Below are 14,280 nucleotides of genomic sequence, written 5' to 3'. Positions count from 1 at the left end.
TGACCTCTTAGGAGCCTAAGGGTGTTTATAAAATTTGAAAATCTTCCAGTTTATGGATTTATCTCACATAGATTTAAGGGCTGTAGATCTTTTCTCATAGCACTACAATCAAAAACTGTTTTTTCACTGGTTTTTGGTCATTTGACGGGTCAGTTTTCCCGCATCTACACACAGTATTAGACTTTAGAATCCTTCTCTTTCTGCATTTATTCTGTAGTGTGTTATATACTCAAAGTTTAATCCGTCCCTCTAAGTGTTTGGCTCATAGTGTGATCAGTTCAATGTTAGAGAGGACAAAGAAATCAGAAAAAAACAGTTCATTTAATTCAGGTACAGCTACAGCAGAACATGAAGCAAAGCATGCTCATGCTGACGGTACATGCGGTAATCTTTTTATTGGTCATCCCTTTAAAAACACACAGAACCTTGGACTTGGACCCAGAATTGCAGCTAATAGAGGGTTCGAGTTGGAGGAATGACTTTGTGTGTGTGTGTCAGTCCACTGTGTGTCTACAAATCTATCTCTCTCTTCACGTCCATGTCTCTTTCTGTGGCTGTTCTCAGGCTGTATCCCTCCAGTGTACACTATGTCCACACTGCGGTAGAGCAGCTCTGAAACTTTAATGCTAATTGATCCCAGTGAAGAAGTGTGGACACAGGTGTGTTGCCGCGGGCCCTGGCTCTAACATGGATGCCAAGGGATTCTAGGTAACTAAGGGGCTTATAGGCCAGGGCAGAAAGTGCCACTAGCCAGGATGCTGGCGACCCAATTCTTTTTTTTTAATCAGCACAGGTTTGATGTGCACAGTATACACATCACTCAGAGTGAGAGAAAAAGTATAATGGGCCTTTTCAGCCACATAGTCCCAGAAAGAAATGGCCCCAGGAAATAGATCTTCAAATAAAATTGTATTTTCTCAGTGAAACTTCTAAACTAAGTGTAATTAAAGATAAGACTAATAAAAATAAAAGCATATATTTTTGTTGGAGATTGAATCTTGTCATATTTGAATACCGCAACTGAATTTTGTTGTTGTTGTTGTTGTTTTTTCCCAAAATTCAAGCGTCTGTAGCAGAAAATGACTATAAGAGAAAATATGTGAGAACTCGCTGTGTAATGCTCTTGTTTCTGTGCATACTCAATTTTAAGAAGTGTACTACATGTGTGTTAGTTTTTGAACAAGTATGGTAATTGTGAGCCTTTGAGCCCCAGGAAAACCCACATCTAAATCAGACTCAAGCTGCTGTGTAAGTTTGCAGTCTTGATTGTGTGGGTGTGGGTGGGCGGTTGGATGTATCCGCTCCTGTGTGTGTGTTGGTCTGAAAAGAGACTTAGTGCTGCCAAGACACAGGTGTGCGGATTAGGTGTGATCTCTTCTCATATTCTCAGTAGTATATCTTATTTGATGGCTTTTCTGCCATGCAAATCTCATCAAAAACTAGCTAACAATAGCACCACGTTGACAGACGCCCAAGCATCTGGCGGGCCACCACTCTGAATGTTCAAACTGCTGTGAACAACCTGTCTCCAGAAAAGGAGAAATAACTAAGAAAGTAATTCAAGGACTTTGTTTGTGCTTACGTGTTTGTGGGTTTTTTTTGTGTGTGTGTGTGCTTGAAAGAGATGAGAGAGAAAGAGGAGGCGGAAAGGGGGAGGATAGTGCATGTTGATAGCCTCATAAATCATGAACGAGATAGTGCTGTATCTTAACCACTGTTGAGCCAGGTGATGGCATGATGATGATCTGAATGCAACTCTGCTTCTTCTGTTTCAGCTACCTCCAGCTACTTTGTTCCCTCACTCTCCTCAAAGATAGAGAAAGGCAAGGAGAGAGGAGAGAAATAACTTTGGCTGGTACAGGGCCCCATTAAAGTGTGATGAGTGGCCTCAGTGAGGGGCTCTGTGTACAGCACTTTATTCAGGAACGATCACTTATTTATAGGTGTTGGAATTGTGTTGTTTGCTTGTTTTATTGAAAACCTTGTGGGTAAAGTGGCGGCAGGCCGCCTGGCATGTGAGCGCCGCATCTCTGGAGGGCATCCCTGCAGAAAAATCTTCCTTCTTGATGAATAAGTGAAGGAGGCGGATAAATTTTTCATCCACACTGAATCCATTGTCGCTTGAGATGTCTGGTCTGTTGGTATGGGTAGTCATCTTGCTCCCGCTTCATCTGATGCCAGCGCATACACACACTCGGTCACACATATAAGCTCAAAATGTATACTCACGCATGTAGAAGCACATCCACCATTTAAGCTGTGGACGTCAAGGAGTTCGATAAAGAGTGCCTGACAAATGTGGTGGAATATTGATGAGTTATTGTTCACTTTAAGTCATATCAGTGCAGACAGAGCAACATCTAGAAAGGTGAATAAATAGATTTTGAAGTTTAAGAGGTAATAATGTGATGGCGACCTATTCGAGTTATGGCTGGGAATGCCCCCACGTTCCTGAACTGGATAAGCAGAAGAAAACAGATGGATAGCTTTTGGTAAATTACATTTAAAAAGAAAATTTCAAATAACTTTATTCAAAACTTCAAAGAAGTCAGTCACACAGCTGCTGCTTTATCCAGTACCACTATATATTTTGCATCTATCACCTCTACTTTAAGTTTTGCACACCAAAACGCACGTTGACAGCAGCACAAGAAATACACAAGCAAAAACATGAAGGTAGCAAAGTGTAGCCCATCGCGGGGAAGCTTGTGGTGTTTTGTGTACATGAGGGAGCATCTCTCAGTATGAATGATTTATATTAAAAGAGAAAGTGAAAAGTCTTTCAGGAAGCACACCCACACCCCCCATGTGAACAGAAGGGAGCATCTTCACATGGCCAAATGGGTCTGATGGTGATCGCATGGAGGAAAGAGCGAGGCTGCTCACTCGCGAAGCCTTCTGTGGTCTCCACCACTGCTCTCGCTGTGCACTGGGACACTTCAAAAAGGGGATTAATAAATAAATAACACACAACACCATGTTTTATTAACTCGGGTAAGGCATGAGTGGGTAAAAGTCCTAGAGAATCCTGAGATTTGATGGCAGCTTGGATTGTTGCTGGAAAAAACTTTGCAGTTTTCTAGCATTCAGATTTTTTTAGAAGAACTCTGCATTGTACTGGGCCATCATTCACCAACCTGGGCTATCGTTAAACACACACAGTTAAGTTTATTTCATAATATGTGTTTTACAACATGTATGTAGGGTTTGGGGCATTGGGGCAGCAGTCTGAACAGACTTCCCTTTCCCCAGCTTCCTCTTCCAGCTCATCTGGGGGGACAAAGATATTCCCAGGCTGTCTGAGAGATAATCTTCCCATTGTGTCCTGGGCTCACCCTGGGGTCTCTTCCCAGTTGAACATACATATAACATCTCACCTAAGAAGCATCCAGAAGACACCAAGTTCAGATTCCCGAAGCAGAGCAGTAGCCTTACTTACTGATCTGAGCAGATTTTTTACTGTTAGCTATTTTAGCCATGCATGTTTTTATTTATATCCATTAATTTTTTTGTCAACCCTTTTAATAAAAGGAGCGCTTTGCAATACAACGCAGTAGGGCTGGAAATAACCTGACCGCCATGTGTTTAGTTATAGAAAATGAGAAAGATAAAAGCGACACTTGAAAATGGAAAGGCTTGGAATCGGTAGATGTTTTCTGCATACATTATTCACATGATTCAGTTGTCAAAATAATTTTCCAGTCTCTTGAAACTTGTCATCGACACTACCGTAAATTAATACTAACGATAAAAGCGACGTTTTGCTATCGACACAGCTGTCCTTCGCTTGTGTAGTTGGCCTCTCATTAAAGAAACCACCTGGTAACCTACCTCCTTCACCCACTATGTGGTTTGACAGAAATTCAAGACTATTCCTAGCTATATTTATGTTTACGCCTAGGGAGTTGTGCTGCTTCCTTAACATGGCACAAACAGATGTTTGTTTCCATAACCCCCTTCTTGGAGTGAATGCAGGATGTTTTTATAGCTTGGCTTGTTTTATGAGTATTAATACTGTCAGCATGATGCTGAGATTCCACTTGTCAGGTGTTATCTCCACATCGCAAATGGATTAGTGAGAGTGCGTGACTGCGATAGCATGCACATGCCTGTTTGTGTATCATCGTGCGTGCGTGCGCTGCCAAACTTATTTGTGTTTCTGAGACTTTGTGTGCGAATTATGCACCTGTGAGCATGTGTGTTTGTGTGTCATCTTGAGCGCACTGTGAAGGTGTCATTGTGAAGCCTAAACCCTGTAAGCTGTCAGACAGTGAGAGATGCTGCACCTCTAAAGGGCATGCTTTCTGGGCCTTTCCTGTCTATTATAAGCCCTGCAACACTCATCAATGCTGTTGCAGTGCACCCTCATGTCCCTCAAGCAGCCACAGAGAGAAGCCACCTTTCTAACTAGGAGAGCCCTTGCCTCTAAACTTCTCATACCCTTGTCTTCCATTTTGACATGATAAACGCAAGCAGCAGTAATGAGGCATGGGGTTGTCAGGGCATCCATTTTGTTTTGCTCAAAACTGAGTAGAAGTAAAAATTCCTCCCCTATCTCCATTCTGAGACACAAAGTCACTTTTCTCTCAAAGCTCTTTGTCGCTTTACTTTTTGTTTCAAACTCACTAATTTTGACCCACGTGTTATATGAAGTCTTATGCAGGGGGAGGGGCTTTATAGGACATATTGGTTTCACAGAGCCTCTTTGATTACACAGAGCAGTATGACGCCACCGGTGGTGCTAGCATTGCAGCTAAGATCGACTGCAGTGAGGCTAGCCAAAGATTGAGATGTGTCGTTATCTTGCCATCTGTAACAGTCACGCCTGGCGTCGTCAGAAACAGATCGCCTTGATACCAGCCACATCAAATCTCCAGTTTGCCAAGAGAAAATAGAATAAAACAATCTATCGATCTTGCCCCACCTTCCTGTGTATCAACACAATCCATCTGTGTTTATCAGGCTATCTGGCTTCCTATCTTTTGTTGTCTGCAGACAGGCATTCTTTTCTTCTCTTCTCTTTTATTTTCTTCCTTCCTCCTCCCACATTTGTTTGGTGATCCATCAGCCTATTTACCTTATCATGCTGCCAAACCATCCATTTACGCTCCCATCTGTCTGTCAAACTATATCTTAGCTTCCATTTGTCTAACTATCTCTCTGTCTACTCATTCACCTGTCAATCATGCAGCTTGCCTTGGCTGCCGCAGGTTCCAGCTGTTCATCTGGGTGAGGCTGTGTCTGACCTCGTCTGATTAGGAGACAGTTGGATAAAGTAATTAGATTTCTATCGCTTGATCTAAAGTTTTACACTGTATTAAATACACTGAAGTAGAATTTGAGCAATATTGAGTTATACCAGCATCAGGGTTATTAAACTAAACATATATGAACACTGCTTATGGAGGATTGATATTTGAGTACCTGAAATGTTTCCTAAATTTGTTTCAGGTAAGATATATATTTTAAAAAATCGAGTTTCAAATGCCCACTTTCATTAAATTTTACACAACATGTTTTGTACAGACTGTTATCTTTGATCTACATAACTGCCGCTATAGAATTCGAATGGAAACAGGTCATTGCTTTGGATCAGTCCAGTTCAGATCAGGCCTCAGTGGAGCAAGCCAGCCACTGATGTCCGTGTAGTCAGGAGGTCTGGCCTCCCACAGAGGCCCAATCAGTCTTATAGGATCAGTGACTGGCCCCCCCTAGGCACCAGAGTGCCTTGGCCTGATGGATTACTCTCTCTCCTGGCTCAGGCATGTGAAACCCGGGCCTTTGCTGTGGGCCCCATCTGTGCTCTCCATGGCTCCTGCATGCCTCATGGTCATAGTCTTGGGCTGCTGGTGAAGCCCCAAATGAATCTCAGTTTCAGTCCAGTGTGCATATTTTGCCACTTCTACCATGCCTCCATGCATGACTTGTGTAAAAGAAAGATTTAATTTGACCCACAAACATTTTTCAAATAATTGGTCAGAAAAATAACACATATAGCATGCTTGTTGTTGAATTTATCACTTTTTCTCAAATGTAACATATTAGAAAAGTAAACATTTGGCAATGGTGTCAGGGTGGTTTGGGTTGATTGTTCATCTGACAAAAAATAACACTTGATGATGAACTTTGGAAGACATGATTGACTCTGTTTTCTGATATTTTATAAGTGAAGAAGTTGATTTACTAAGAATGTTATTGCCAGAAATCAAATATTAAAATATTAAGGGATAAATTCACAAATCTGTTGCACCACCACAACATAAAAGTACAGTTGTTGGTGTTTACAAAGATAGCGCAGTGAGAAGATTGTGTGTAACACGTGGGAACTCAAAGATTTTTGCGACTGACCCTCTTCTTTGAGCTCCTTTTTCAACGTGCAAATATAGGTAGGCGAATATTTAAAATTGATTTGCTGATGTTTGTAACACACAGTTTACTGCAAATGATGCTGATATTTAATGCCAAAAATAAGAAAAGTCTTATTTTTTGTGCTTGATATTGCTACACATAGGGGACATCATGGAAATGAAGAGCATGTGTTGGAAGAGTGAGACATTTCTCACTGCCAGATGAAGATGTGACTACCAAACATTACCAAAACACCCAATTCTAAATTTGCTCAATGAACTCAGAGATGACCTGGAACCTCACACCTAAGAAGTCATGCAAAACCACTGGCAACAAAACTGGTTCGATTTTTGGCGTTGGGTTCTTTTTAACATGCTGTGGCTTCTGTGGCAGGAATTTGACAATCTGCACAACGGAGTTCAAAGCGAAAAAACTGAAGAACCAAGAGAACCGATTGATGTTGGCTGTGGACCCTATCCTAACCAGGCCTTGATTGGACATCGGTCTAATTAATGCATTTACATTAATAACATTTAAAAACATATTTTACCTTAATAAATTACACTTAAATGTAATTATAGTTATGATTTCAGGACCCTAGACATGGCACCTGTTTTTTTCACTATGAGCTCGCCACTTAACACATAACTGTTTTTAGTGGTGGACCTACACAAATTGAGACACGTGAGCTATAAAATCACAGATTTCACACACAAGACCATGAAATGAGGCAAATCGATCACAGAAAAATTGTGCTAATAGTGTTAACGCCACCAGTCGCAGAGTATAGAAATAAACTTTTGTCAGTCAGGTATTTCCGGTTTGTTTTATACCCTGAAGTCATGTAAGTTGTCTTAATACAAAATATTGTCACACGATTTACAGTCCTGCATTGGAGTCTGTCAATTACTGAAGTCTGTTTCCTTCATAATAACTCTTTCTGCCAGACTGCCATCACAGGCGTACAGTTAACGTACACGTGTATGATCTATTATTATACGCTTTTCTGATTACAATAACAAACTGCGCCTTTTCTGTCAGTAAATTACCCACAGCTTGCGACCTTGCTCTAAAATGCGCAGCTCTCGGCAGATTGGGCATGTCATATTAAAATGAACTGACTGCACCTGTGTTTAGAAAACACTGCCACTCTCGTAAATCACCCGCAAAACTAACCGCAGTTATCGGTGGTATATGGGGATTGCTCTCACACGTTATTGTGCCCCATTTAGTAAATGTGGCCCTAAGTGTATGGGTAGATTCAATTTTTAAATGAAGCGGAAATGCTCCTGCTCATTTTACTCAGATCGAGATGTTAAACATCTAAGCTGCACTGTGTACTTAAGTGTTGTGCCAAAGTAGGGAGATAATGTCAAAGTATAAAGTAAATTCAAACAGTAGTCACACAGGTGGGCAGTGCTTAGCAGTTTTAGGAATATGCTTTCAAGGATATTTTTTTTCTTTCATGGTTATACTTAGGTTTAAGCTTCCCTCCTGAAACTTGACTGCTGAGAGGACAATCATGAATGGGAGTTTTGCCTCAGGCACTGATCGATCGCAAAAGTGTTTTCATATAACTGTTCATTTGGGCTGTGTGTGTCTGTGCATCCCAGAATGCTCAGAGGCACCGTTCCATGACTGAGGAATCAAGTCCTGCAGAGATATTTTAAGGAGATTTTTGAACCTGAGGGGCCCAGTGAGGAAAGTGTACTACCCTTTGTCTGTGAGGCATGTTGCCTTTAGTCAAAAACCTAACAAATGTTAGCCAAGTTTCAAGAAGAAACATGGATTTATTTTTTTTTAGGTTACCACACACATAAAGTTACACACAGTCTTAAGTGCAGGTAGTGCAGACAGGTTTTATGTGCGCAAACACATGCAAAACCTCATGTCTTCTCTCTTGGTGTTTTGCCCCTGGTAGAGAGCTGTCAAGGTTTCACTGGTGAGAAGGCAAAGTAATATTAAAAATAAAAACCATTCATTTATAAGCATGAGCAGTGATTTCCTGTACTCTCCTCAAAAATATTTTATGCTGCACAATCAAGAGGCATTTCTCTTAGAGCAAGCTTCTTTCGGGTTAGTATGGGACAGTAAGTTCCTGCGCGTGCATTATGTTCTGTGTGGATGTACCACATTTACAAAGCATAGAAAGCAGCAAAAGAGAGAGCTTAAATGATTGAAAATGGTGAGATTTCTCAGTGAAGGTGGACAGCACTGTTTTTGCAAAGAGGATTTTAGAACTTAAGTGGCGTCCTGGTAGTGAGAGTCGTGGGCTACTGGGAGAAAGAATGGCTGTATTCACTATCTGGGTCAGTCACTATTATTACCAAGCATGCACATCAAAGTACCCACAGAGATAGAGTGGTGATAGAGGCATGGAAAGATTAACCACATCCCTCTGCTGTCAAAAGCAATTGCATGTGTTATGACCACCTTGCTCTCTACGAACCTCACTTCATTACTGTTTATCTCAACAGGCTCTGTTGAACTCACTTTGCCTTCAGATTCTGTATACAAACTGTCAAGCAGGAATGGGAACTCGTATACATGGTTGCCAGCTCTGAATACTTTAAGATTAAGTGTTCATTTTAAGCCAGAACTCTGTGTTACTGCTTCGTTTGCTTCCTGTGCTTCCTGGGTGTTTAGAAATCACAAGTGGCCAGCTTTTTGTAGTAAACAGCGGAGGTAATGTCAGTAATAAGAGGGATTAAAAGGGGGGAGAGGAGTAGAACAAAGTGAGAGAAGAAAATTGGAAAAAGGATACAGGATGAAAAAACATGGTGTACACTGGAAGGCTCCAAGAGATACAGAAAGTGGAAGAATTTCAGTATCTTGCCTCAGCGTGTTTATCTAGACCTGTCTCAGACATTTCCCTTTGTCATGCCAGTCTGATCGCCTCTGCCTGCTATGGCATGCTGAGAAAACACACCAAAACACATCAAGCACCAGATTGCAGCGCCCTCGCTCTCAGATCTCCTGACACTTGTACAGCCCACTCCTTTAGGTGTTACTTAACGGTAAAAAATGTATATTACTAGCTATAGACAGTTCACATTCGTGCTTGACTACGAGCACATTTTAAATGAACTTGTGAAAAGTCATAGATAAGAAGCTACTTTAAGCTGCTCCCTTATTCACAAGGTCGTCACCACAGCATGTTTGATTTGGCAGGTTTTTTTTATGCCGGATGCACTTCCTGCCACAATCCCCAAAGAGATTTGTGCTTCCTCCGGGAATCAAACCAGGGATCTTTCCCTTGATAGGCACATGTGTAAATCGCTGGACTACCTGCGTTCACAGTAGTATGTGAAAATTTATGAAAGTCATTTGGGGCATTTGAAACACAAATAAACTGGATATATCAACATAGTTAATTGATTAACTAATTAAAAGATGTGAGTAGAATGTCTGAATTGTAACACTTTACCTATGGTTGCATCTTTTTTTGGGACATCTTGTAAAAACTGTAGTGTCCATTTGCATGAAAGCTGATTGGTTTACACATTTTTATTTTTCATGTAGCATTTCCTCTGAGTAGAAATGAAAAATGCTGATAATTATAGTGATGGAAATGCTACATTTTTATGGTTAAGTGTACATAAAAACAGATTTGAAAATCAACACCAAAAATTGTTTTGGATGCATGGATGGATGGATGGATTACAGCATTTTTTTATTAGTCCGTTTAGTTTTCTTTTGTTTTTATATGTTTTGGGGGGTTTGGTACTCAGAACAACTCTGCAACAAAAGCATCTGCATCTGTTCAGCTTCTGTTACCAGAAGCAAGATGAACTTTGTTTTCTGCAACAGTTGATATTCTCCACTGTGGCAACAAAAAAGAAAAATCTTAGCTACAGAAAATCAGAGTAAAAATTGTTTTGAAGCATTCAGATTTTTTGTTTGTTTGTTTACTTTTGGAAGATCTTCGTAGAGCAACAGGAGAAAGAAAACTTGTTGCACCTTTAATCTTTTAATCTTCTACAACTCTCTGGTTTGTATACCTTTAAGCTGATTGTTGTAAATCATTGAGTGTCTGTGTAACATCACACAGGACACTGTGACACAATGCCTGTGTTTTTTCACCTTATCACAGCTGCTCTCACCTTTTACTCAGCTGCACAATGTTTTCTTTCTTGCTCTTTATTTGTGGTGATTAGTCTTACCAGCGAACGAGGGGCTATATTTGCCACAACTGTAGTTTTGCGATACCTGGGCCATAATTTTCAGTTAGAAGAAATAGCTTCTCTCACTCTGCATCCCATTTATATGCCGTATCTTGTTTCTGTGTACGGAGTTCCATTACTCTGTAGCTCGGAGGCTGGTAGAGGGGAGGGAGGCGGGAGGTAAAGGAGATGAAAAGGAGTGATAGAAGGCTGCGGCTGTTCCTGTTGCTGGTGCCGCAGACGCTTTCCCCCTCAACAGAGAAGCAAACAACATGTTGATGTGCAGCAAGCAGAGATTTAATCACCTTTGCTATGTTTCAACTCATCGAAATATGAAGTGCGGAGCAACTCAGACAGGGAGAATTAGACAAAGGCAGTGACATGTCAGAGGCATCATGTCATCGCTAACTTATTTAACAAAAAAGAGAGTCGATGCAAAGCTATCACAACAGCTACCACAAGAGCTCCAGCTCCAGTCTTTACTCCAGATACTCTCCTGCTGAAGCTATTTACACAAAAGGCTGGCGATTATGATCTTTTTATTGTGGCCTTGAATATGGGTCAGTGAACATGAGTGGCATGTTTAGATGTTGGGCAGTTGCTACCCAGACAGTATTTACCTAACATTATCTAGTGCCTTCTAAGCCTTATGGTTTTTACTGGGCTCAGAGTATCCAATGTGAAAACCATTTGGTGAATGAATGATGGCTTTTCGTACTTTAGCAGTTAACAGAACTTCATCATGATGTAATTCAGTGCAATTATCCATTAACATAACACAACATCTATCATACGAATAAATGGCATCTTTCTGGAAGCCCTCCAAAGAGTCAGGAGAAGGTTGGAGTTGACTTTGCTGGCTTAAAAGGCCTCTGCTTTTTGCTGCTCTGTAATCTGGCGTCCTCTCCTCCTCCTATTACCCTTGTCTTATTCAGTGCCTCTCCCTTGTGGCAGGGATCATCATGATATACATGCAAGGATTTTCCTCTGCTAACACTAAAGGAACAATGTATTTCCCTCTGTTGGTGTGAGAGAGAAAAGGAGGTTGTGTGTATATGTGCGCTCGTATGTGTGTGTGTGGCAGTGACTTCCCCCTCCATCTGCCATCCATGGTGCTTTTAGTAACATTTTGAGAAACAGTGCCAGCCAGCATTTAATTAAGTTCTGGTATGCCAACATCTCCCTGTTGTAACATGGAATATCTGCTCTTCTTTTGTCAATTTCTCTCCTGTTTCTGTGCTCCTCTGTGTCGGTCTTACTGTAACAGGGAAAGATGTCGCCTCTGGGAGAAGCAGGTAAAGAAGCCATCAAAACCAATGCAAGTAGAAAGAGCTGCAATCAGCGCACCAAAAGAAAAAAAAAAACTAGTTGTAGAGCGTCTTTTGTGTGGATCTCTTCTCCTTTTCCCCGGTTTCACTTTGTTTCCCTCTCTTTCTGTATATGTGTGTGTGTGAGCGCCTGTGTGTGTGTGAATGTGTGCTTGGAGCTTTCAATTCAGTAGAGGCTACTAGTAATGTTTCTCTCCCAGTAGAAATGGCTGCTGTTTGTTCAATTGTTGTGATAGATTGATGTGGGGTGGGAAAAGATGGGCTTTTATGCACCTGAACATAGGAACAGAAAAGTCTTTATGAGAAGCCAGTAGCTCTCCATTCAAGAATCGTCTGATGGGAGATGCATTTTGCTGGAAGTTTTTCTCGTTTTTTGCAAAGTCTTTCACGAACGCTTTCCAATATATTCAGGCAGTTAGGCAAGACACAAATACCCCCAAAAGGGCACTTGTCATTTGTTATTCCACAAAAATGCTGCCTCCAGTTTATGGCAGTTTTCCTGTAGGGTTTCAACAAGTGGCCACCTTAATGGTCTCCATTCTTTTCAGTTTGCACAGAATACAAAATGACTATCTCTTCAAAAGCCCACCAACAGTTTGCGCTTGTGATGTAGACAGTTTTCATATAATTAGCTATGCATCTGTACTTTAAATAATATTGTGGTTATCTGCAAATAGTCCTATAAACAGAGAGGACGGCTGAAGATCCATATTTGTCTGTCTGACGTATACTGGCTGGAATCCTGTTTTGACCACTGTGGCTTACTTTAAACTAATAATGTTGACTGTCTAAACCAAGTTGGTCTGATGGTAAGTATCCTGAATGCAATGTGTAGAATGACATCGCTTGAAAAATGTATATGATGATCTATTAAATGGAAAATAATATTTGTACTGCCCTCATTCAATTTTTCTTCAGATTTTAAAATGATTTTTTAGCTTGTCTTTCGTCATTTTACTCATCTAATAAGTCATAATGCCTTCTTTAGACAGCCGCCTTTGATCCCTTTCACTATTGTTTTTCCCATTCCTATTTTCTATCCCATTTCCTATTTACAGTAATAGATGTAACCCAAGATGACCTCAGATCAGAGACAGTGGGTCTGTGTTCTCCGAGCTCTGTTTTTCATGTTCTTCTGATAGAATGAGGGTTAAAGGGGACTGCTTGCGCAGAAATGAGGTTACAGCAATTGGGCTTGCAAATGATTGGCAGGGATAGATTGTGGATGATCTAGTTTTTTTTTCTTTTAAACTGTCCCCATTTTTGCTTTCTTTTTTGTATAATGCTGCTTCTTGTTTTGAAAAGAGGAAGGTTGTGTAAGTCATGCTTACAGAATAAAGCACAACTTGTGAACAGAAAAATGAGTACATGAATAAGCGGTCGTGATGTGTTTGGATGCGCTGCCAGAACGTGGTAGCTTTTGCAGTGGCCTGTTGTATATGAATCTCTGTCGTACTAAAATAATTTGAGAATGCAGGACCTTTATCTGTTTTTCTTAAACATCTTGATCTGTCTTCCTTTCGGTTCTTCTATTTCATCCCTCCCTTTTTCTCCCCCTCTCCTCCTGTGCACCATCTGCATGATGCTTTGTATCCAGTCTGAAGGAGTGCTTGCTGTTCTCCGCTGTGAATGTGGGAGTCGGTGTGGATCTTGCGTGTGAACGTGTTTGTGTATGTGTTCGTCGGCATCGCAGTCACTCTCAGCTCATTACCTGACATGATGGATGGTGCAAGTGCCATTAAACAACGCCCAGCCAGGGACGCCTGGCACCCTACAGCTGGCACTGAGTAATGGGCACATTGGCGACGGCACGCTTGGAAATACCAGGGAGTCCTGTGTGGGTGTGCCTGCAGTCATCTCCATGGCTATGCTTCCTGGTTCTGTTCAGCCCCACCTGCCACCTGGCTGTCCAGTAGATGCCATGGGCATTTCTGGGCAGCCATCGTTGGATAGCATAGGAGGCAGTGTTTGTATGACTCTGTCATAGAACTGGCAAGAGAAAAACCCAAAGTGTGACTGGCCTGCTTTCTGACCACAAGTGCTACAGTGGCATATTCTCTGTTACTAGCAGCGAAGCATATCTGATTGAATTTTTTCTGTGTATTTTGACTCATGTTAGGTTTTTTTCATTTGAAGTTTGGACTCTTAGGTTGATCCTTTTCATTTCTCAAAGGATCTTTCTAATGCTAAAGACCTACAACACAATGCTTCTGTCTGGGTTCTGTATTAGGGCCTTTGCCAGTTCACCAGTCAAAAGCTTTGCTCATGAAGCAGGAAATGTTTAGTGCACTTGATACAGCTGAAAACATTCAGTTCACAGTAATACAAGGTTGACATGTGAATGAACCACATAGCTTCAAATAAACTCAGGTAGAAGTTGCAGAAGTATTGACAGTTGAACACCAGAGGACGTCTCTCTAATCTCCAGCACATTTTAGCCA

The 14,280-nt window shown here is 41.2% G+C and overlaps 1 protein-coding gene across 5 annotated transcripts in view; it reads left to right on the top strand.

The window, feature by feature from the left end:
- diaph2 (diaphanous-related formin 2) overlaps window positions 1-14,280 on the top strand; it is a 346,148-nt gene that overhangs the window by 327,476 nt on the left and 4,392 nt on the right. The window lies entirely within an intron of this gene.

The sequence above is a fragment of the Oreochromis aureus genome, linkage group 2 (genome assembly GCF_013358895.1).
Source record: "Oreochromis aureus strain Israel breed Guangdong linkage group 2, ZZ_aureus, whole genome shotgun sequence".
Classification (NCBI taxonomy): Eukaryota; Metazoa; Chordata; class Actinopteri; order Cichliformes; family Cichlidae; genus Oreochromis; species Oreochromis aureus.
Note: the sequence above shows the minus strand (reverse complement) of the source record. Positions and strands in the feature narration are given on the sequence as shown.